Here is a 22754-nt window from a genome sequence, read left to right as displayed (position 1 = left end):
GGATGAACAGCGGCGTAGACCAAGAGACCCTTGCTCCACCCCAAGTAGCATATTCAGAAAAAGTAACACTCCGAGGAACCAAAAAATCATCCGGGAACGATGCAAATATGATGGAGCAGACAAGATATGGATCATCACTGACCCAATGGTGGAACTCACCAAAAGTGTTCACCGCAGCACGAAGGTCATCGGTGTTACGGAAATCAAGAGGCACACCCAAAAACATCAGACATCCCTGACGAAAACCAGCAGCGCCACGAAAACCTGCGCCCTCATTATGCCGCATGAATCTAATGAAAGAATCGTCCCCCGGGTCCTGGGGAACCATCTGGACAACAACAAAACTTTCACCAGCATCTCTAAGCTCAAACAAACCTACCCCCGCAATCCAAGGTTGCGCGGAGCGAACATGAAAACCCCGGTTTTGCAGAAGATCAACTACATCCTGTCGTACCTGACCAACTTGATTGGCAGGCGGGGCAGGCATCACCTCTGCGATGATGAACTGCTCATGTCTGCGGGCAATGGGGATCGCCGGAGTGATGAACGTCCTTGGGAGGTGGTTGGGGCCGCCGTCGATGATGTGATGGCCCGGAGGGACATATCGCTCGGGGTCTAGCTCAAAGTTGGCCATGTACGGGAGTGTAGCATGATGAGGTGGCGTCAATGGCGGTGGCTCAGATGGAGTCGTGGGAGGTGATGAGTGCGATGAGATAGGGGAGAACTGTTCGGCAGGCTGCACGGTTTCCCCAAGATCAGCAGAGGTTCCCGAGAAATCAGCGACATGGGAGGTGGTGGGGCTCTTACATTTCCAAGTAAGACAATTATCACGCATAAAAGAAGCACAATTAGATTTCGTATGGCCCACCCTGCCGCAGGAAGAGCACATTGGCGAAGCCGTGCAGTTGGGAGCTAGATGCCCACCATTTGAGCAGATCGTGCAAGAAAATATCTCCTGAACCATGCTGTTAGTTAAATCCTCAAAGAGCTGATGGGCCTCTTGCGAGGAAGGAATATCCGGTTCATTGGAGGATGAGGCTACTATAGGCCCATTAGGTTGAAGTTGATCAAAGGGAGGCCGACTGACTAAGCCATCGGCTGACGCTATTTTGAACGAATACGAAATCCCGCCCGAAGGGGGGGGGGACAATATGTGCACGAAAAGAGGAAGAAATCCCGTTGATTCCGCTGGTAGGATTTTGAATGTTGGTCAACATGGAGGGTGACACGACCGAGAAGCTGTCCGGAAAGCAATGTGAGGCATCACCGTCGTCTACCAGAGTTCAGCCGGCGTTGGTGTACTAATAATAACACGCTCCTGCTAAGGAATAGAATAGCCAGCATTTTGAAGCGTCGTAAGCTCATCATGAGTGACATGACATCTGTAACCTTTGCAAACCTCATACTATTGAAGGGTTGCGAAAGATAGTTTCTTGCGTGTAGATGATTCAGATTTAATAGAGGATTTAGTAGGTCTGGAATGCATTGCCATCAGACCTAATGTTGCCCTCCTCTTAGACGGGCTAACTAAGATCCATTCAGCATCACACTGTTTCTTCCATAGAGAAAATTCACGACGCTAATTCGTACCACCATTGCCCGAGAGATGAAAGAAACACTTAAAACTGGAGCACTTATAAGAACGCAAGGCCATGATATGAAAACCAACTTGCTTGCAAGAAACCCTGAACAAGAAAACCGAGTCCGTGACGTTAGCGACCATAAGATCAATGGCAGAACCCCCAATGGCAGACTCCAGCGCCGCAACTACTGAATCCTCAGAAAGACGGAAAGCGTGTCGGCCAAAAGAAACCACCATGATGAAAGGTCGACGATGATTCATCTGGTGCACAGAAAAACCAGAATGACAAAACACCTCATCCGCAATAGTCGCACCAGGTGAAAAATCCAAATCCAACGTGGAGCCACCCATGCAGGCCATGAAAGAGAACACGTATAGGATCGTGAGAGTTCACCTGAGTTGATGAGCGGAGAGAGAGAGAGATGCACGCCGGCTAGAAATCCAGATCGCCATGGAGTCGCCGGTGTAGGAGGTGGGAGGTGGGAGTTGCGATTTTTAAGTTTTTTTGCATAGCATGATAAGGCCGGAAAGAAAAATCGACAGGAAGTTGTGTGGTACTTTCCCATCACCCTAAATTTTACTTTTCCTCTGGGTTTGGTGCATGAGGCATGCACATGAGGTGCCCGGGTTTGGTGCTATCATATTTGGAAAGAGCACGCGGGACCGGTGTATGGGTCGTTGTGGGGGTGTGGTGAAGGAACATTATCTGCATTTGTCATTAGTGGCAAAACCCGGGTCGGACCGAACATTTGTTTGTTTCTAGTTATAGATACGTGTGAGTTTGCCGTGCTGGTCCCAACCAAAAACAGGTACGAACTAGTTTTGTGCACATGGTCCCAACAGGAAAAAAAACAGAACCTCGTTGTATTTTCTGCTGCGAGACATTCATGCTTCGGAGGCATGTGAGGACCGAGCCAAAAATGAGACTCGGGCAAAAAATGGAAGCAGAGAAGCATAGGAAAAAACTTAGAAAATAAATAGTAAAAATATGTAGCTAGAAAATGCATGGTGCACACCGGCTTGCCGTGCCCCCTTGGTCGAGCGCGGGAAAGTTCCCGCCCATGGAACCCAAAATATCTGCAGGTGTATCAACATTGTTGGTAGGAAAAATGTAAATACTCCCTCCGTCTCAAAATAAGTGTCTCAACTTTGTAGTAACTCTAGTATAAAATTGTACTAAGCTTGAGACAGTTATTTTGGGACGGAGGGAGTACATGTTAAGACACTGTACCGGAAAAGTTGTCAGGTAGTAGGCGGCCACTGTGGGAAATAGGAGAGGTCGTTTCCCTTCTTGGTGAGTCCATTGCGGTACTGCTCACTCCACCCCCACTCCTCTCCTCCACTTCTTCACCGCTCCACATGAATAGAAGACGCTAGTGTGGAGCTGCCGGGAAAGAAAGCGGCGCATATCATGTGCCGACTGCCTAGAGTGGCGAGCTCAATGGTGAGTAGCGGGCGCAGAAGCTCCCGTATCTGCTTCCCAAATCTGATCCTCTATCTCTCTCTTCCCTACCATCTATATTGCTTGTAGAGCTCATGTGTGACCTCTGCTATGGTGTGTGTGCCATTACTTGTTTGATCACATGACCTAGAATGATGACCGGTGACGCTCACGACAGCCGGAGGCGACGTTGATCGGTGATAGACACCGAAGAGCCGGGCGGATCTAGTCGGAGGAAGAGAAACAAGCGGTGGGGTAGCCTGGCCATGGTGGCATCACGCAATGGCTCGCCCGTGGTGCAGCTACGGCGCGTATCAAAATACTCGAGCATATTCGCTACGGCGCCTCTCCTCAACATAGGGCCCGTCTTCTACTCCATAGCTCTTCCCAGAGGATTAGCTAGTGTGCTAACTAATTGGTAAGCAGGAGGAGTAGATCGTAAATTGTACGCTAGTATGCTTTCTAGGGTGGACTATAGAAACATGACCTTAGTTTTTTAGGACGGGGAGGTCCGAAAAATCATGGTTAGGGACGCGGTGAGGATCTTGGGTGTGTCTGGTAGGGGTAAGCTAGTGGAGTTTGGAGCGAAGAAGGAGAAATCTGAACTCATGGATAATATACGATGGTTCTTACGGCTGTCGGGTACTGGGGCGGTTAGTGCGCAAGATTGCAGGGGTGTTATCAGCCGAATGCATGGTTGCTGTGAACCGAGAGGACACGGTTGCATTCCTGGTTGCTGTGACCATAGTGGTCCGCGTGACATACATGGGTCCAAGGGAGTCTGGGCAAGTCATACCACATGAGATCTTATTGGTGGTACAAGATCCAGCCCAAATAGGAACGTACAACTGGGGTGCATACTCCGTGGAGATAGCCAGGAGGGCAGCAGAGAGGCTGCATGGTGACATACGTTTTGGAATAGATACTTCGATCTTGGTCGGAATCCACTTTTCATGAAAGTGAGTTGTTGCTTTTTGAATCAATCATTGTGCCCATGCCTTTATGATTTGTGATGCAAAAATCTTTGACACCTTTCTTGTTGGCTGATTGTGCAGTACTTCGTTCTGGATTGGCTTTTGGGAGGCATAATTTACATTCAAACCTTGCACCAAGGATTGCAGCCTATACACATGATCAGGTTGTGAAGCTGATTAAGCTGCTCAAGACTAATCCAAGTGCTTACAGAGTAAGTGGACCCCCACTGCACCATGTGTACATCTTACATACAGGAGTTTGAATAATAAATTGCACGTAAAAAATGCAGACCAGGCGAGAAGGATACATGAGGACCATGGAGTTGTTGTGGCATCCTATGACATGAGGCAACATTACACTTGTGAGGCCTGCATCTTACAACAGTTGTAAAACCCCTAATTGTTGCATTTTGCGGGAGATTATTAAACTGTAAATTTTTGTAGGACGATGTGGAAGAGCTGGATTGCTTTTGTCACCACCAATCAACGAATGTTGAAAGTACTATCCTTCCAGATCATCTTGGAACTGAAGCAGGTGCGTATGTGTGAAGTGAGATTTGTTTTCTTGCTCAACCCTGCAAAATAATAATAATGGTTGAGTTAGTTTAATCACACATGTGAATTGTTCTACTTATTGTGACACTTACTCCATTCTATTGCATTTTTTGATTTTACAAGGAATGGTGTGTCTGGAGTTGATTCTGCTGTTCAAGTAACACGTGTAGCGACGGCAAGAAACATGGCTCCACGGTTGCGTCGCTCTAGAAGACTTAATGCCGCAGATAAGGGAAATAAGGCAGCAGTAGTGGAGTCTGAAATGGAGTCCTCGGACAGTGATGAAAATGAGCAAGAACGGGGAGAAAGGCAGTCCAAGAACGCTGTTCGTCACATGCGAAGACAATGTAAGGGCCTGAACCATCCAGGTTTATGTGTTGCATTCTCAATTTCGTACGATTTTCTTACACTTTCCGTCTCCGATACATCGAGGTTTGGAGACGAAATGGAGCGAGGAATCCAGATGGAAGGAGGAGGAGGTATGATGTTTTTAATGGCATAGCACGTGTACAAAAAATGCACTCAGAAAAAAACAACTTTTTTGACACTGATGCATGACGTTCTCAGATGTAGGAACTTCACATAGTAGGGGTGGGCGGGATGCATGTACTCGTGTTGCATGGTCTGATTTAGGAGATGCAGGTGCGCTTGAGGTTGGGCTTGAAATCGGCATACGTGCTGGCCATGTAGAGGTTCTTCAAACATCACATGTGATGGCTGACTCCAACCTACCCTCCGATGTGTACATTTAGCATCGTAAGTATTTTTAGTTAACAGGAAACTGAAATTAGGTTTGTTTTGTTTGATAGGTAATGCTAACCATATGAACGAGATCCTAGAAGAGATCAAAACAATGCATCATGGCACTCCAGGGAGGTTGGCAAATAATGTGGGGACACCAGAGAATGATCACAATGATACGAAATGCAACCATGCAGTTGACATTGACGGTGAGTGCGCGATGCAGCTTCACGCAGAAATGGCTAAAGAATGTAAGTAACTTAATTTATGTATTTTGAAAATGTGAATTTGTTCTGGTATAACGTTCAACACTGAAAAAATATCCGTTGATGTATCTGCATCATTTGCAGTTGTGATAGCTTATAGCAATGCTTGCGCCGGGGGTGCTTGTGTACGTCATCGACAATGATAGCCATGGTGATACTGAATTTGAAGAATGGTTTGAACATGAGCACGACTAGCTGGTGGAGATTGATAGGAGATTAAGGGAGCAGGAAGCCAAAGATGCAACATTTTCCCAAAAAATTGAAGAGGAAAGTAAAAGGGAAGCTAAGTATCAATAGGAGAAGGACGAAGAGCTAGCAAGGAAGTGCTAGCAAGAGATGGAAGACAAGGCAAAAGAGCAAGTGTTGACTAATGTTCGTGTTGAAGATATGTACCAAAAATTGTACGATGGGAGAGGTATGTGTAACAAAGGGGTGCTTGTGAGAAGTTGTCGTTGGGGAACTGACGTCGAGGCGGTGCTAATCCATGTGCACGTTTATTTGCAGTCACTGAGGAGCATATCATGATGGCGTCTGTTGACGGTGGTGTTGGTAGTGCGCTTCATAATGATGTCTGTGTTGCAACAACGGGAGCAAGGCTAGCAGCAGGTGGGGAAAATCAGAATCATGACAAAACTCATCGTTTATTCGTATTTTTAGGAAAATGAATGTGATGTCATGGTTTGTTTGTTTTGTAGAAGTAGGAGTGCAGACAAGCTTAGATGATTTCTTCCCCCCTCGTACTCGTGTGAGTACTGGAGCAATAACTGGAGGTAATTATGTTAACCAAGTCAAACGGAAAAGAAAATTTACAATTGCAAAATTTGTAAGTCATAAACAGATGTTTGGCATTTCTGCAGGACGATAGCGAAGGTGCGTTGGTCAGATGAATCCCAATAACACGAAGAAATCAAGGAGGCAGGTGCGCAACCAAGAGAGAAGGGTCAGGTTCTCAAATGTTGTGGAGACAATATGTCCAACCGAAAGCTATGGAACCGAGTACAGTAGCAGTGACGACGGGAACATTGCCAGTGATGAAGACAATGGGAGGCCCGCTCCATAGAGTAAGTCCATGTGTGTTTTTTTGTGTAAAACACATCTTGAACTATGACTGTGTGACATAAATAATGATGTGGAGAATGTACATGCACTACAAACATCCGGAGGACTCTTTTGGCTGTGCGAGGGTAGCAGCGAGCGTGGGACAAGTTGCTGCAACTAATGCAGTTGTTCCAAATGTTTCCGTAGCCGCGGATGTTGGTCAGTTGCTTAAGAGTTTGGCTGCAGGAAGCTCATCTGGTACTAGGGATGATGGAGTACAAACGGAAGCAGCTGCAGATGATTCCGCAGTAGCCGTTGGGACCCTGCATTGACATGACAACAATCGTAGTTACAGTTTCCACGCGGTAACAGGTTAGATTTAAGGAGTTCACACGTTGTTTTGGCAATACGCTTTGGGTAGTGAATGAGATCCTTTACGGAACGTGGCAGTTCCTGATGTTGGTGGGAGCTCAAGGCAGGACACTGGTGGAAGCGGCAATCCCATGCGAGGTAAAAAAAAATGAAAACTAATTAGTGTCGGGTGTTGTTCTGAGTGGTCGTTTGTAATTTGAAAATGTAATAGGTAGCAGGTTGTTTTTCGTGTTTTGTGATTGTGCTATGGATTTTTGTGGTGCCACATTATAAAGGGAGTAAAACTAAGTACAATCCATTTTGAATAAGGAGGAGGACATGGCGTCTAGGGTGGTCGCCGAGGAATGTTAGTGTCAGAAAGAATGACAAGGAACCTGAGGTCGCCATCAGGAATAGGAAGCATTGAGGTGAAAGGTGAGATGGGTGCTGCCTTTCCTGGCAAGTTCGGGCTTAAGCATGATGTACCTACTGCTCGGGATGTACTACAGTTCTATGATAAGATGATGCGTAGTACGGAGAGTGACCGCGAAAGGTGGATCATCATTTGCTGGTACATTTAGAGTTTACGGTGTTACTTTTTTGTGAAAAATCAAAACTCATTCGCAAACTTTGTGCAGGAAATGGTTCAAGCACCTTGTGATGCACCTGGTAGTACTTGTGGGTTATGATTTCATACATGAGTTCGGTCCTGACAGTGTATTAACAACATTTGGGTGGATAGCCTTTTCACGCATGCTGGTGAGTAAACATGGATAAATGTATGGCAAATTCAGGATAAGGTGGAGGCATCTGTTTGACATTCGGTTTGTGGTGCGTATATCAGTTATCATGCTTTGTTGCTTGTTATGTGAACACCATATGAGTTCCTGACATTACTAGTACCTCGGTCGCAGGAGCAACTGATGAACAATTACAACTCCCTAGACTACGACTTTCTAGCGAGCATGATGGATGAACATAAGCTAGGCTACAAGATTCAATGACTAAGAAGGTACAAGGAGAATGACCTAAGTTTTAGTGTATGGATAGATGAATTGTGCTTTACCTCCGTGTTCTCATGTCTTCCTCTCCCTTTTGATTTGTGAAGCTATCTCTTCATCTACCAATGATGGGCGGATTTTCCTTTTATGTTGTGGAAGTTGAGGAACGAAGTCTTCTTATTATGGATCCAGTTGGGACAAGCATCCACGATGATGAGATGTGCGTGAAACATGAGGGTAACGCTCACCTTGTGCTGCGTGGGCTTCAGAGGATCCTACGTGAGCACTTTGCAGACTGGTACATCCCAGAGGATGGATGGAAGGTGTCGTTTGGCTACAACATGAACGAACCATGTGAGATGTAAGCATTGACATGCAACATTTTTTGGTGGAAAATTCAGGATTTTGGAGAATGGTATGAATGCAAAGTATTGACATTGTTTGCAGGGATGATAGATGGATCTACCTTGGACACTACTAGAGGAACTACAATGGACTGTATCTTGAGATGCAACTTGGGCAGGTGAAAGAAATACACAATCAAACCTAGTGTGAAATAAGATATATTCTTATGGATGACTGACTACTGAAAATTCGCAATTTTTTTGCAGTTTGAGTTGGCTTATCTTAAGAAACAGTTTGCATACAAGGTGATCTCTATGAGGAGGAACAACGGTGAACTGCCAAGTGATACGTCTCAAACGTATCTATAATTTTTGATGGTTTCACGCTGTTATCTTGCCTTCTTTGTATGTTTCATGTATCTTTTTATATCTTTTTGGGACTAACTTATTAATTCAGTGCCAAGTGCCAATTCCTGTTTTTTCCGTGTTTTTGACTCTTTTCAGATCTGATTTTGGAACGGAGTCCAAATGGAATAAAAACCCAGAAATGATTTTTTCCCGAACGAAATAAGACCAGGGAGCCTTTGGGCCAAGCCAGGTGGGCCCCATGGAGCCCACAAGCTCCCACCACGCCACTAGGGGGGAGGCGGCGGTGGGCAAGCTTGTGGCCACCCTGGCCGCCCCTTGACCTAGATCTTGCGCCTATATATTCCCAAATATTTCGCAAAAAATCAGGGGAGCCTCGAAAATACTTTTCCGCCGCTGCAAGCTTCCATTTCCGCGAGATCTCATCTGGAGACCCTTCCCGGCACCCTGCCGGAGGGGACTTTGGAGGTGGAGGGCTTCTTCATCATCATCATCGCCCCTCCAATGACTCGTGAGTAGTTCACTTCAGACCTACGGGTCCATAGTTAGTAGCTAGATGGCTTCTTCTCTCTCTTGGATCTTCAATACAAAGTTCTCCATGATCTTCATGGAGATCTATCCGATGTAATCTTGTTTGGCGGTGTGTTTGTCGAGATCCGATGAATTGTGGACTTGTGATCAGTTTATCTATGATATATATTTGAGTCTTTGCTGATTTCTTATATGCATGATTTGATATCATTGTAAGTCTCTCCGAGTCTTGGGTTTTGTTTGGCCAACTAGATCTATGATTCTTGCAATGGGAGAAGTGCTTGGTTTTGGGTTCTCCCATGTGGTGACCTTTCCCAGTGACAGTAGGGGAAGCAAGGCACACATCAAGCAGTTGCCATCAAGGGTAAAAAGATGGGGTTTTTATCATTGGTTTGAGATTATCCCTCTACATCATGTCATCTTGCTTAAGGCGTTACTCTGTTCTTATGGACTTAATACACTAGATGCATGCTGGATAGCGATCGACGTGTGGAGTAATAGTAGTAGATGCAGGAAGTATCGGTCTACTTGTTTCGGACGTGATGCCTATAGAAATAATCATTGCATAGATATCGTCACGACTCTGCACAGTTCTATCAATTGCTCGACAGTAATTTGTTCACCCACCGTCTATTTGCTTTCATGAGAGAAGCCACTAGTAAACACTACGGCCCCCGGGTCTATTCACATCCATCGTTTACAACTCCGCTTTTACTTTGCTTTGTTACTTTGTTGCTTTCAGTTCTCACTTGGCAAACAATCTATAAGGGATTGACAACCCCTTCATAGCGTTGGGTGCAAGCTTTTGTGTTTGTGAAGGATCTTGAGATACTCTTCCGCCGGATTGATACCTTGGTTCTCGAACTGAGGGAAATACTTACCATCGCTGTGGTACATCACCCTTTCCGCTTCGAGGGAACACCAACGCAAGGCTCCAAGGCCACGAGGGAAATCCTTTGCATACTTGCCTAGGAAGTCCCTTAAGGCGTAGCCATAGCTGAAGGATTCCTGGTGCCGTCGACACAACTACTTCCTGGCACCATTGTCGGGGATCTTTTTGAGGTAGCAGAAGTATTTCTGGCGCCGTTGCAAGGGATACACAACAGAACAATCACCAAGCTTCATGATCGAGGAAGTTCTGTTCTAGTTCATGAAGGAATATCTATGAAATCCGTGTGTACATACTATTCGTCGTCGGGGCAGATGAAATCTGCGGACAAAATCCTAGGGGAATAGTTGGGCATTTTGATGCAGTCGGCATTGTAGTTTCGCCCCATCCCACTTGTTGGTGTGGGGGTGCTTATTTGTCGCACTACTTCCTGCTTATATGAGCGTGGAGGAGAAGACAAGTATTATTTTGCATCCCATACCTCGTACGTGGTGGAGGAGAGGGATTGTGTGGGCAGTGGTATCTCGTTTTGGTTTAGGTATCATGTGTGTTATGTGGTGCAAGATGCTTATCTATGTATCAGACTATTGACTTTGGTTTCGAGTTGTGATGTTTATGTGATGAAGTGATGTCACGTTGTTGTGAGCTGTGCTTAAGTTTTTTGCTTCGGGTGTGAGATTAGCATGGCTTGCTGCTATCCTATGGTAGCGTAGGAAAGAAAATAAAACATGACAAGGCGACTTGAACAGTTTGGCTTAGTGGTGTTGACTGTAAGAACATGGCAACAGAAGGTTAGCATGGAGCAGCCGGAAAATTGAGCTGGTTTGCTTCTCGTGTTAGAAACATGAGTTAACCAAACTAGTAGGGTGTGTCGTTTTGATATGAAAAAAGCAATACGGGAGGCATGAGAAGGGCATTGAAGCGGGAGGATGAGGTACAAAAGCAAATACTAAAATGTTCAAGACTGGGTCTAATTCTCACGGTCCCCGAAAATGATACGAAGTCGGGGTACATGTGGATTGAGTTAGGTCTGGTACAGAAACGAGTAGCATGGTGCTACGGCCACCGCTCTGACGTGGTTGAGCACAGAAAGTACTTGCAAACTGACATATTAATCTGGTTGTTGTCTGACAACTATGATACATGGGGCATAAACACATGTTTTGCCCCTGCTGAATAGACATATCCTGGTTACTAGTTGTCGAAGGCAGAGTCAGATGGCGCTAAAACCTTCCATAATGCATGCTGAGCAATTTCGGAGAAGTTACCCTGAAGCTTCAAGCATTCATGCAGGGTGTCCTTCTTGGTTTTCAAAACGTTTAGTTGTTAAAACAAATAAATGTGCATGTGTGTCAAGGCAAGTTGTGGATTCAGTTAGGTCGATTGGTGAAAACATGGCACGGGCATGGAAAACAACTTGTACATTTTGGGGAGGGTCGGATGACATGTTGATGGGACGAAACTAACCTGCATAAGTGGCAGTTTGAGCTTGTCCCCGTCGAAGTGATGAACAATGTGGATGACGCAAGATCCTGATTCGGCTCTAGAAAAACAAGGCACAAACCATTGTTACAATCTTTCAAGGGGGATGGAATTCCTTCATCATGAAAAAGAGAGTTTGTTTCTGATAAATAGCCAGCGGCTCACTTACGCACTGAACTGAACCTCCGTCATGTGTTCATGCCTCAGACTCCAATTCTCCTTCGCTGACGGCCATCCAACATAGAATTCGTTGATGCAAGCATATAGAGCATTGTGTAGCTTCCATGCCATGGCTTGGTCGCAATCCTTGTATGACAGACTTCCTACAGATTTATGGTATAGTGGGTCGAGCAAATTTATTACTGTGAGTTGCATGTCCCATGCTAGAACCATCCATCCTTCCGGGCATGGAACGGGTGAGAAAAACAGGAATATAAAAAAAATGCTTTTGTTAGCTCCATTATCTCTTCATAAAAGTGGCTAGAGATATTGAAAAAGACATATGTGATCAACAATTATACCATTTGGGAGGATGTTATGTCATACTTTAGGGAATCAGCTGATAATTGCTTCTGGATTGATATGGTGTGTTGGAAATCAGAGTCAGATAACACCAGTGTCTGTTTGTAGAAGAGTCGTGCATTAGCGAACAGTTACATAAATGGACTCGGGTGGGTGTGACTTGAAATGAGAGTAGGTGCAGCGTACCGAAAATCCGGTTCAATTGGGTGCCTCCAGCACAATTAAGGGGTCGAATTTTCAGCTATGACACCCAGTTGTGCAAAATGGCGCAGCAGCACTGACATCAGCTCATGACTAATTTCTTTAGTCCTGGCAAGCTGATCCCTTATGTCAAGCCGTGTGATCCTAATAAACCTTGGCTCCTCATGTACAAGATAATTCTTGCATGGGTGGTGACTATGTGATATTAGAACTTCGAAAATAGAAAACAATACCCTTTTACATATCCTAGATGTTTTTCCTTGATTTTATAGAGCATTGTATTGCATTACCTGGCTAGCTCGCTGTGGGTAGCGGACGTAAAGAACTGCTCAATTAGCTCAGCAACACCAGGTTGTGGAGGGAACGGGGCAACTCCTCTGCCCCAAGGATCGGTCTGGAAGCCAGGGCAAGTTACATACTTCCTCCTAGGAAGGTTAGCACGCCTCTCCCCGAAAACAGTTGTGCTACCATCATTTGGGAGGTCGATGTATATTTGACTGATTGCACGCACATTATTCCTTGCAAACGGGGTCAGCATGTGCAATATATGTGTCGCCAGAGTTCTCACGTATGGTGTGGTATTGTGTTGCAGTGTCCGAATAGTTTTGGTCCGTTTGCTCATGGAGGTATTGCCTACAACGGAAGTGTGTGTCTTGTTTTATGCTTGCTGCTACTATGCAAAGATTAGCATGTGAATATGATGGTTACCTTCGCAAGGGGAGGGCGGAGATGGTGACCCACAATTACATTCCTCGCAGGCGTTGTGATGTCACCCTTTGTTAAGGTCAAAAACAGACAGAAAAAATGATAATTAAAAGTGTTGGCATGTGGATGCGGTGAAAAAATGGTTCATATGATAGCGGTGAGTACCGTCCATGGCGGCGGTAGGTTTAGGTGGGCATTCAGCAAAGCCACGGGCTGCACAACATGTGCATGTGCGGGTGTGGGCGTCTATTATCTTGTCAGCGAATTTCATCATTTCGAGATGGATATGGCTGCGTGCGGTCGCGAGGTGTGATAGATAGTGAGATTTTATCTCCTTCAGCAACATTGTGATTTCATCGCTCGCCTGGATGCACGAAAAAAAGTTAGAGAGATCACTCCACAAACAGACTTTGTGATATCGTAAAGGACAAGATATGTGTTGGTGTCAACATGATAACTTACCAGGTGTGGGTATTGGCTGCATAGGTAGTTGCAGAAATACATCGGCCCAAATAGAAACATGGTTGTCGGCATCAAATCATCAAGCATTTGGCGAGTGGGCATTCTGCTGTCGTCAGATGTTTGAGAAGTCTTTGATGTGCTACGTACACAAGATAAGCTTTGCTCATGCGGGAGATTTGCCGTATTCCTTAAAGCTAACTGCTCATCATGAGAGTACTTTGAATGAGCGTAGCATAGAGTGGAGTGGTGGCGTATCTTGAATATGTAGGCATGAGCATCAGAATGATGCGAACAATTTCCATAAAAAAAGATAGGAGTAATCCGTGATGGATGCCACTTACCGGAGCATTGGCATATGATCTCGCTTGCTTACCAACATTAGTAGCCATTATTATCATTCCCGGATTGAAGCTTGGTCAAATACCTTTACCCTTGGCAATGAAACATGTTGCTTTTTGTATATCACCATGTCGAGATTGTCGAGCAGGAATATCTGTTTCGTGGCACAAGAAACGGTGGGTGAACATGAATTGAAGGTACATAGTTTAATGATCATGTAAATGAGGGAAAAGTACTGTTTTTGTACCTGCACCCAGAGGTGGCACCCAACCAAGTTGCTCACAGGGTTCCCAGACCGGATATCATTCTTCAGCCTCATCACACCAGCAAGCATACACTGAATGACGTACTCGCACCAATTAAACTACTCTATCATCTCTGTATTGGCCAATGCCCCCCCGAGAAAGCAATAGTTGCATAATCATGCTTTGTAGTTCGTGCTAGCACGTGGCCCATCACGAAAAATGACAAATGCAATTTTAAAGCAATCCTTCTCAAGTTTGCTCGATGATTCAGTGATGTCTCGCGTGAGAAAATCTTCAGCTGCACGGAGGATGTGTACTCTTTTCCGATCCATTCCTAACGTGGACTTTATGAACTTAATCGCCTCGGGCTTTATGTGGGCATCGCAACCCTTTATATTGTGATGTACGCATGGGATACCAAAAACTTTAGTATCTTGTTCTTCGCCAGAATGATAGCGCGTCGGGATGTGCTAACCTTGCTCATTGTCCACGCGCTGAATTTCAGATTGAGTTTGTGCAGCATCTGGAGATCGAGCATGCTGCCAAAACCGATGCTCGTAACAAGGAATCTCTTGAACTCACTGAATGTGTTGACAACTTCGACAACATTCTTGACAGATATGCGAGATGTTGGTGATGGATAGTCACCACTCTCTGCTGAATCATCGCTATGTATGTTGGCGGGTATCTGTAAGTTGGGATCGCCTGTCTCCACATCACAGTTATCTTCATTTGCCATGTTTTGGGCCTGCAAACGTTGGTCGTAACAAATGCAAAACATGAGCACGAGTAAGTACGGTGACGAGTAGAACTCTCGTGGGAGTACGCCAGAAAATAAATGCGTACATTGGCTTCCGAAATTATTTTGGAACTCTATTATTTGGAGCCCTGAGTGAGGTGATTATCTCGAAAAATGTTACTGAATGAGGTATAGTACGCAGCCTAACTAGATCATGGATTTTGAAAATATAGCAGCATGTGATTGGTGCTAATAATCTATAGCAAATTTAGCAAAGCTATAAAAATTGTAGAGAGTGGATAAAAATGTAACAATATGAGTGTTGTAGTAAATTAGAATTTGATTCTTCTGATCTTTGGGAAAGCCATGTGTGGGATAAAAGCTGTGAACACTTGAGGAGAACTGAATCCGTCTTGGATTTAAAATGCTGTGGACCTAGCAAAGTGACCTTCTAATAATTTCCTCTGCAAATCTATCAACGCTTCAAATAGATCTGAAAAGAAAGCAACAATTTCGAGCTTCCTCTGCGAAAAATGAAAATGGGGGCGGACATAAAAGTAGATGCATGTGGTACCTGGGGAAAGGCCAATGTTGCCGCCGACCAGAGTCACTGCCCTGGAGAGTAATCGCCAGTTACTCCTAACCCTTCTCCTTGCAGTAGCTCGCTGAGGAGGAAGGGGGGCTGGATAAGAGCGGAATGGGGTTGGGGGATGGTTATGATGGTTGGAAGGGGATTTGGGAGAGGGCACGATGGGTGGAGTGAGCTACATTGGTGGGAGTGGGCGGGTGTGTTAGCAGCTCGCATCAGAAAAAAAATCCTATGAGCCTCCCATTCATGAAAGCATAGTGACGTGACTAAACGAGATTTTAATAAAAAACTGGAAACCGTAAGTTGGGGACCGGAGCAAGGAGGGTTGGAGATTAACAAATGTAACTAGGATAGTGCGATAGGCTGTAGAAAATCTGGGGAAATATATTAATGGATAACCATGACTGCATACAACTGATTTGGCAACCAAAATCAGGGTAGTGGTGGTAAATGCATATGGGAGATGGTACACAACGTACAAATTGCCACATTAATGAAACACTTAGCTTCCTAAATGCTCGACCCATGTGTAGTTTAGAACACAACAAGAGTCTCGCCTCAATACATAACCGGTGGTCAAGAACCCTGATGACCCACAAGTATAGGGGATCAATCGTAGTCCTTTTGATAAGCAAGAGTGTCAAACCCAACGAGGAGCAGAGGGCTCTAATAAACGGATTTCAGCAAGGTAATAACTGCAAGCACTGAAAGTAGCGGTAATAAGTGATTGTGTAGCAAGGTGAAACGTAGCAAGCAAAGAGTAACAAGTAACAAGTAGTAGCAACGGTGCAACAAGTGGCCCAATCCCTGTTGTAGCAAGGGACAAGCCTGAACAAAGTCTTATAGGAGGAAAAACGCTCCCGAGGACACACGGGAATTTCTGTCATGCTAGTTTCATCATGTTCATATGATTCACGTTCGTTACTTTGATAGTTTGATATGTGGGTGGACCGGCACTTGGGTACTGCCCTTATTTGGACAAGCATCCCACTTATGATTAACCTCTCTTGCAAGCATCCACAACTACAAAAGAAGAATTAAGACAAAGTCTAACCATAGCATTAAACTAGTGGATCCAAATCAGCCCCTCACGAAGCAACGCATAGACTGGGGTTTAAGCTTCTGTCACTCCAGCAACCCATCATCTACTTACTACTTCCCAATGCCTTCCTCTAGGCCCAAATATGGTGAAGTGTTATGTAGTCGACGTTCACATAGCACCACTAGAGGAAAAACAACATACAACATATCAAAATACCGAACGAATATCAAATTCACATGACTTTTATCAGCATGACTTATCCCATGTCCTCAGGAACAAAAGTAACTACTCACAAGACATAATCATAATCATGACCAGAGGTGTAATGAATAGCATCAAGGATCTGAACATAAACTCTTCCACCAAACAATCCAACTAGCATCAACTACAAAGAGTAATCAAGACTACTAGCAACCTTACAAGTAACAATCGGAGTCGTGAGACGGAGATTGATTACAAGAGATGAACTAGGGATTGGGGAGGAGATGGTGCTGATGAAGATGTTGATGAATATGCCTCCCCTCCGACGAGAGGAGTGTTGGTGATGACGATGGCGACGATTTCCCCCTCATGGAGGGAAATTCCCCCGGCAGGATCGTCCTGCCGGACCTCTAGATTCGATCTGCTCAAGTTCCTCCTCGTGGCGGCGGCGAAACCACGAAAAAGCTCCCGTATGATTTTTTCCAGACCAGGACGCTTCATATAGCAAAAGAGGGGGGCTAGTGGGCCTTCAGGCAGCCCACAAGCCTGCCCTGCGCCACCAGGGGGGTGGTGGTGGCGGTGGGCAAGCTTGTGGGGCCCTGGTGGCCCCCTCCGATAGTTCTTTCGCCCAGTATTTTTAATATATTCCAGAAAAAGTCCACGTAAATTTTCAGGGCATTTGGAGATGGGTAGAATAGTGGACTAGGATTTGCTCGTTTTCTAGTCCAGAATTCCAGCTGCCTGAATTCTCCCTCTTCAAATAATCCTTGCAAAATAAGAGACAAAAGGCATAAATATGGTACCACAAGTAATATAACAGCCCAAGAAGCAATAAATATCAACATGAAAGCATGATGCAAAATGGACGTATCAAACCCTAGATGTGATGCTGACCGAAGATTAAATACAGGAAGGCGACAACAACGATGAGGTTGGTTCCAGCCAGCACGAGCGTCGTACGTTGGCTGTCGTTGGAGCAGTAATGTGTTGCGGCGAATTGTAGAGGTGGAGGTTGGTGCATCTGCGGCCTCACATGCACATGTGTTGTTTTTATCACCGCCTGGTTACCGTCCATGGCGTCCTGGACTCGCCTGGATCTATGCTGAAGTGGAGCACATTGGTGGACCGCCAAGGGGTGGTGCATCACGGATAACCCACAAGTATAGGGGATCAATTGTAGCCTTTCTCGATAATTAAGAGTGTCGAACCCAACGAGGAGCTAAAGGCAGGACAAATATTCCCTCAAGTTCTATCGACCACCGATACAACTCTACGCACACTTTACGTTCGCTTTACCTAGAACAAGTATGACACTAGAAGTACTTTGTAGGAGTGATAGGATAGGCTTGCAAGAAAGTAAAGAACACATAAATAAAACTAGGGGCTGCTTAGATAAAGAAACAACTACGAGTGTCTAACGAGTGAGGAAAAGTGGTGGTAGGAGTTGCAGAATTGTCCCTAAGCAATTGATTACGTTACTAGATCGATAGCACGTATCATGTGGGAGAGGCCTCTGCTAGCATGTCATCCCTTACTTGGAATTCTATGCACTTATAATTGGAACTATTAGCAAGCGTCCGCAACTACTAACGTTCATTAAGGTAAAACCCAACCATAGCAATAAGATATATTGGTCCCCCTTCAATCCCATATGCATCAATTTCTATGCTAGGTTTGAAGCTTTTGTCACTCTAGCCGGCCAATACATAGTCCTATCAACATACAACTAACCCTATGGTGTGATCCATTCGCGCGATCATATGATGGGCACCAAAGGACATCAACATAACCACAGGCAAATTAAACCAATCATAGCAATTCATCAATCACCGATAGGACAACGATAATCTACTCAGACATCATAGGATAGCAACACATCATTGGATAATAATATGTAGCATAAACCACCATGTTCAAGTAGAGGGTACAACGGGTTACGGGAGAGTGAACCGCTGAATATAGATGGGGGAAGATGATGGAGATGTTGGTGAAGATGACGGAGGTGTTGGTGTAGATCGCCGTCACACGATGATGTCCCGGGCGGCGTTCCGGCGCCGCCGGGAGAGAGGGGGAGGGAGCCCCCCTCCTTCTTCTTCTTCTTTGACCTCCTCCCTAGATGGGAGAAGGGTTTCCCCTCTGGTCCATGGTCTCCATGGCGGTGGAGGGGCGAGAGCCCCTCCAAGATTGGATCTCTCTCTCTATGTCCTTCTGTTTCTGCGCTCCCAGATTCTCCGTTTCACCGTTTCTTAAATTCCCGGAGATCCGTAACTCCGGTTGGGCTGAAATTTTAACACTATTTTCTTCCAGATATTATCTTTCTTGTGGCGAAAGAAGGGCTCCAACTGCCTTAAGGAGTGGCCACAAGACTGCCTGCCGCGGGCCCACCCCTTGGCCGCGGTGACATGGCTTGTGGGCACTCCGTGTATCGCCTCGCGTTGATTCTTCTTCCCAAAAATCATAAATATTCCAAAAAAAATCCCTGTAAGTTTTTATTGCGTTTGGACTTCGTTTGGTATGGATATTCTGCGAAACAAAAAACATGCAACAAAGAGGAACTGGCACCGGGCACTGGATCAATATGTTAGTCCCAAAAATACTATAAAAATTTGCCAAAAGTATATGAAAGTTGTAGAATATTGGCATGAAACAATAAAAAATTATAGATACGACGGAGACGTATCAGGATCCCCAAGCTTAATTCCTGCTCGTCCTCTAGTAGGTAAATGATTAAAAAGATAATTTTTGATGTGGAATGCTACCTAGCATAATCTTGATCATATAATCTAATCATGGCATGAATACTAAAACACGAGTGATTCGAAGCAATAGTCTATCATTTGACATAAGACAATAATATTTTAAGCATACTAACAAAGCAATCATGTCTTCTCAAAATATCATGGCCAAAGAAAGTTATCCCTACAAAATCATATAGTCTGACTATGCTCCATCTTCCCCACACAACGTATTTAAATCATGCACAACCCCGGTTTTAGCCAAGCAATTGTTTCATACTTAAGTGTTCTCAAACCTTTTCAACTTTCACGCAATACATGAGCGTGAGCCATGGACATAGCACTACAGGTGGAATAGAATATGGTGGTCGTGGAGAAGACAAAAAAAGGAGGAGATAGTCTGACATCAACTAGGCGTATCAACGGGCTATGGAGATGCCCATCAATAGATATCAATGTGAGTGAGTAGGGATTGCCACGCAACGGATGCACTAGAGCTTATAAGTGTATGAAAGCTCACAAAAGAAACTAGTGGGTGTGCACCCAACTTGCTTACTCACGAAGACCTAGGGCAATTTTGAGAAGCCCATCATTGGAATATACAAGCCAAGTTATATAATGAAAATTTCCCACTAGTATATGGAAGTGACAACATAGGAGACTCTCTGTCATGAAGATCATAGTGCTATTGGAAGCACAAGTGTGGAAAGAGGATAGTAGCAATTGTCCCTTCTCTCTTTTCTCTCATTTTTTTGTGGGCTCTTTGGCCTCTTTTTTTATATTATTTTGGTGGGCATCTTTGGCCTATTTTTTGTAAATGGTCTTCGCTGGCCTCTTTTATTTCCTCACATGGGACAATGCTCTATTAATAATGATCATCACACTTACAACTCAATACTTAGAGCAATGATGACTCTATATGAAATGCCTTCGGTAGTGTACCGTGACAATGATCTAGCATAGCAATGACATCAAAAAACGGACAAGCCATGGAGACATCATGCTAGCTATCTTACGATCATGCAATGGCAATATGGAAGTGGTGGTACATGTCATGAGACGGAACGGTGGTAGTTGCATGGCAATATATCTCGGAATGGCTATGAACATGCCATAATAGGTAGGTATGGTGGCTGTTTTGAGGGAGGCTATATGGTGGGTGTAATGCACCGGCGAAAGTTGCGCGGTACTAGAGAGGCTAGCAACGGTGGAAGGGTGAGAGTGCGTATAATCCATGGACTCAACATTAGTCATAAAGAACTCACATACTTATTGCAAAAGTCTATTAGTCATCGAAACAAGGTACTACACGCATGCTCCTAGGGGAAAGGTTGGTAGTAGTTAACCATCGCGCGATCCCGACCTCCACACAAAGGATGACAATCAATAAATAAATCATGCTCCAACTTCATCACATAATGGTTCACCATACGTGCATGCTACGGGAATCACAAACCTTAACACAAGTATTTCTAAAAATACACAATTACTCACTAGCATGACTCTAATATCACATATTCATGTTGCAAAACTGTTGCAAGGAATCAAACATATCATATTCAGTGATCTACAAGTTTTATGTAGGATTTTATGACTAACCATGTGAATGAACAACTCATGTTAACTCTCTACATAGGTATAAGTGAAGCATGAGAGTTTAATTATATCTACAAAATATATGCCCCGCTCTAACAAATATAATTGAAGCAAAAGAGCATTCTACAAATGGCAGTTTTCTATGTGTAGGGAAACATGCAATCCAAACTTCAAAAGATATAAGTGAAGCACAAGAAGCATTCTACAAAGCCAACCAAGGACTGTCTCATACCAGCATGGTGCATAAAATAAAAAGGAAAAATAAAGACAAAAGACGCTCCAAGCATTTGCACATATCATGTGACGAATTAAAATATAGCTCTGAGTAAAATTACTGATAGATTGTAGACGAAAGAGGGGATGCCTTCCGGGGCATCCCCAAGCTTAGAAGCTTGAGTCTTCCTTGAATATTACCTTGGGGTGCCTCAGGCATCCCCAAGCTTAGGCTCTTGCCTCTCCTTATTCCTTCGTCCATCGTGCTCTCACCCAAAACTTGAAAACTTCAATCACACAAAACTCAACAAAACTTCGTGAGATCCGTTAGTATAATAAAATAAATCACCACTTCAAGTACTGTTGTGAACTCATTCTAAATTCATATTAGCATTATATCTACTGTAATCCAACTTCACCATGTTTCATACCCCCCGATACTACCCATAGATTCATCAAAATAAGAGAACAATGCATAGAAAACAGAATCTGTCAAAACACAACAGTCTGTAGCAATCTGAATATTCCGTATACTTCTGATATCTCAAAAAATCTTAAAAATTTCGAATGTCTGGAAAATTTGCATACCAATCAGCAGCAAAAAGAATCAACTCAAAAGCTCTTCGAGAATAAATGAAAATTAATTTCGTGAGCAGAAAGTTTCTCTCTTTTCTCAGCGGGATCAAACAACTATCACCCAAACTAATCGTAAAGGCTTTGCTTGGCACATTATTTTTAAAAACACAAAGGAATTGTACAAGGGGATAATTATTTTTGTGAGAAACTTCCATGAAAAATTCTACACTGTTTCCATGAGCATGAACACAAGTGTTCAAGGTCGACCCTCACTTCCGCAATGCATCACCTTTCAATCGCTTCTCTTTTTGAAAAAGTTTTAGGTTCCCCTCTATATTTTTTTTTGTTTTTAAACTAAATAAAAGCACTCAACAGAAATAAATGACTCTCTAAAACTTCCGGGTTGTATCCTAGGCAGCTCTTTCTTTAAAGCCATTAAGCTAGGCATAAAGTGCTCAAGTAATGGATCCACCCGGATCCCAATGTATATCAAAGCCAATTTTAATTAGCAATGATTTGAAATTTAGTAGTGAGCACAAGGTAACATATATCAAGCAATGACGAAGTCTAACTCTCTTCCTATGCATTGGCATGTCATAAAAGAACAATTCATGCACACCAAGTAAAGGCCAATACATAGCATAAGCAGTTTCTTGCAATCTTATCATATTGGAAACATAGAGAGGTAGAGATGTAGTTCCTCTCTCATAATAATTGCAAGTAGGAGCAGCAAGCACATGCATATTATATTCATCAAAATCATCATGTGTAACATAAGGGACTATATCTAGCTCATCTTCATAAGCATCATTCATATTGGCAACATGTCCACAAGCATAGCATGCATCAAGTTCATCAAAAAGGGATATTTCAAACGAATCCAAGGGATCATATCATTCATCCTTCGGTAAGAATGAAGGGAAATTAAATAATGTATGAGTAGAAGAGTTACTCTCATTAGAAGGTGGACACGGGTAGCTAGTCCGCTCTTCCTCCTTTTGTTCTTCACTCTCCTCTTCATCTTTTTC

Source organism: Hordeum vulgare, chromosome 5H, assembly GCF_904849725.1.
Source record: "Hordeum vulgare subsp. vulgare chromosome 5H, MorexV3_pseudomolecules_assembly, whole genome shotgun sequence".
NCBI classification, from domain to species: Eukaryota; Viridiplantae; Streptophyta; class Magnoliopsida; order Poales; family Poaceae; genus Hordeum; species Hordeum vulgare.
This window is presented reverse-complemented; position numbering follows the sequence as displayed.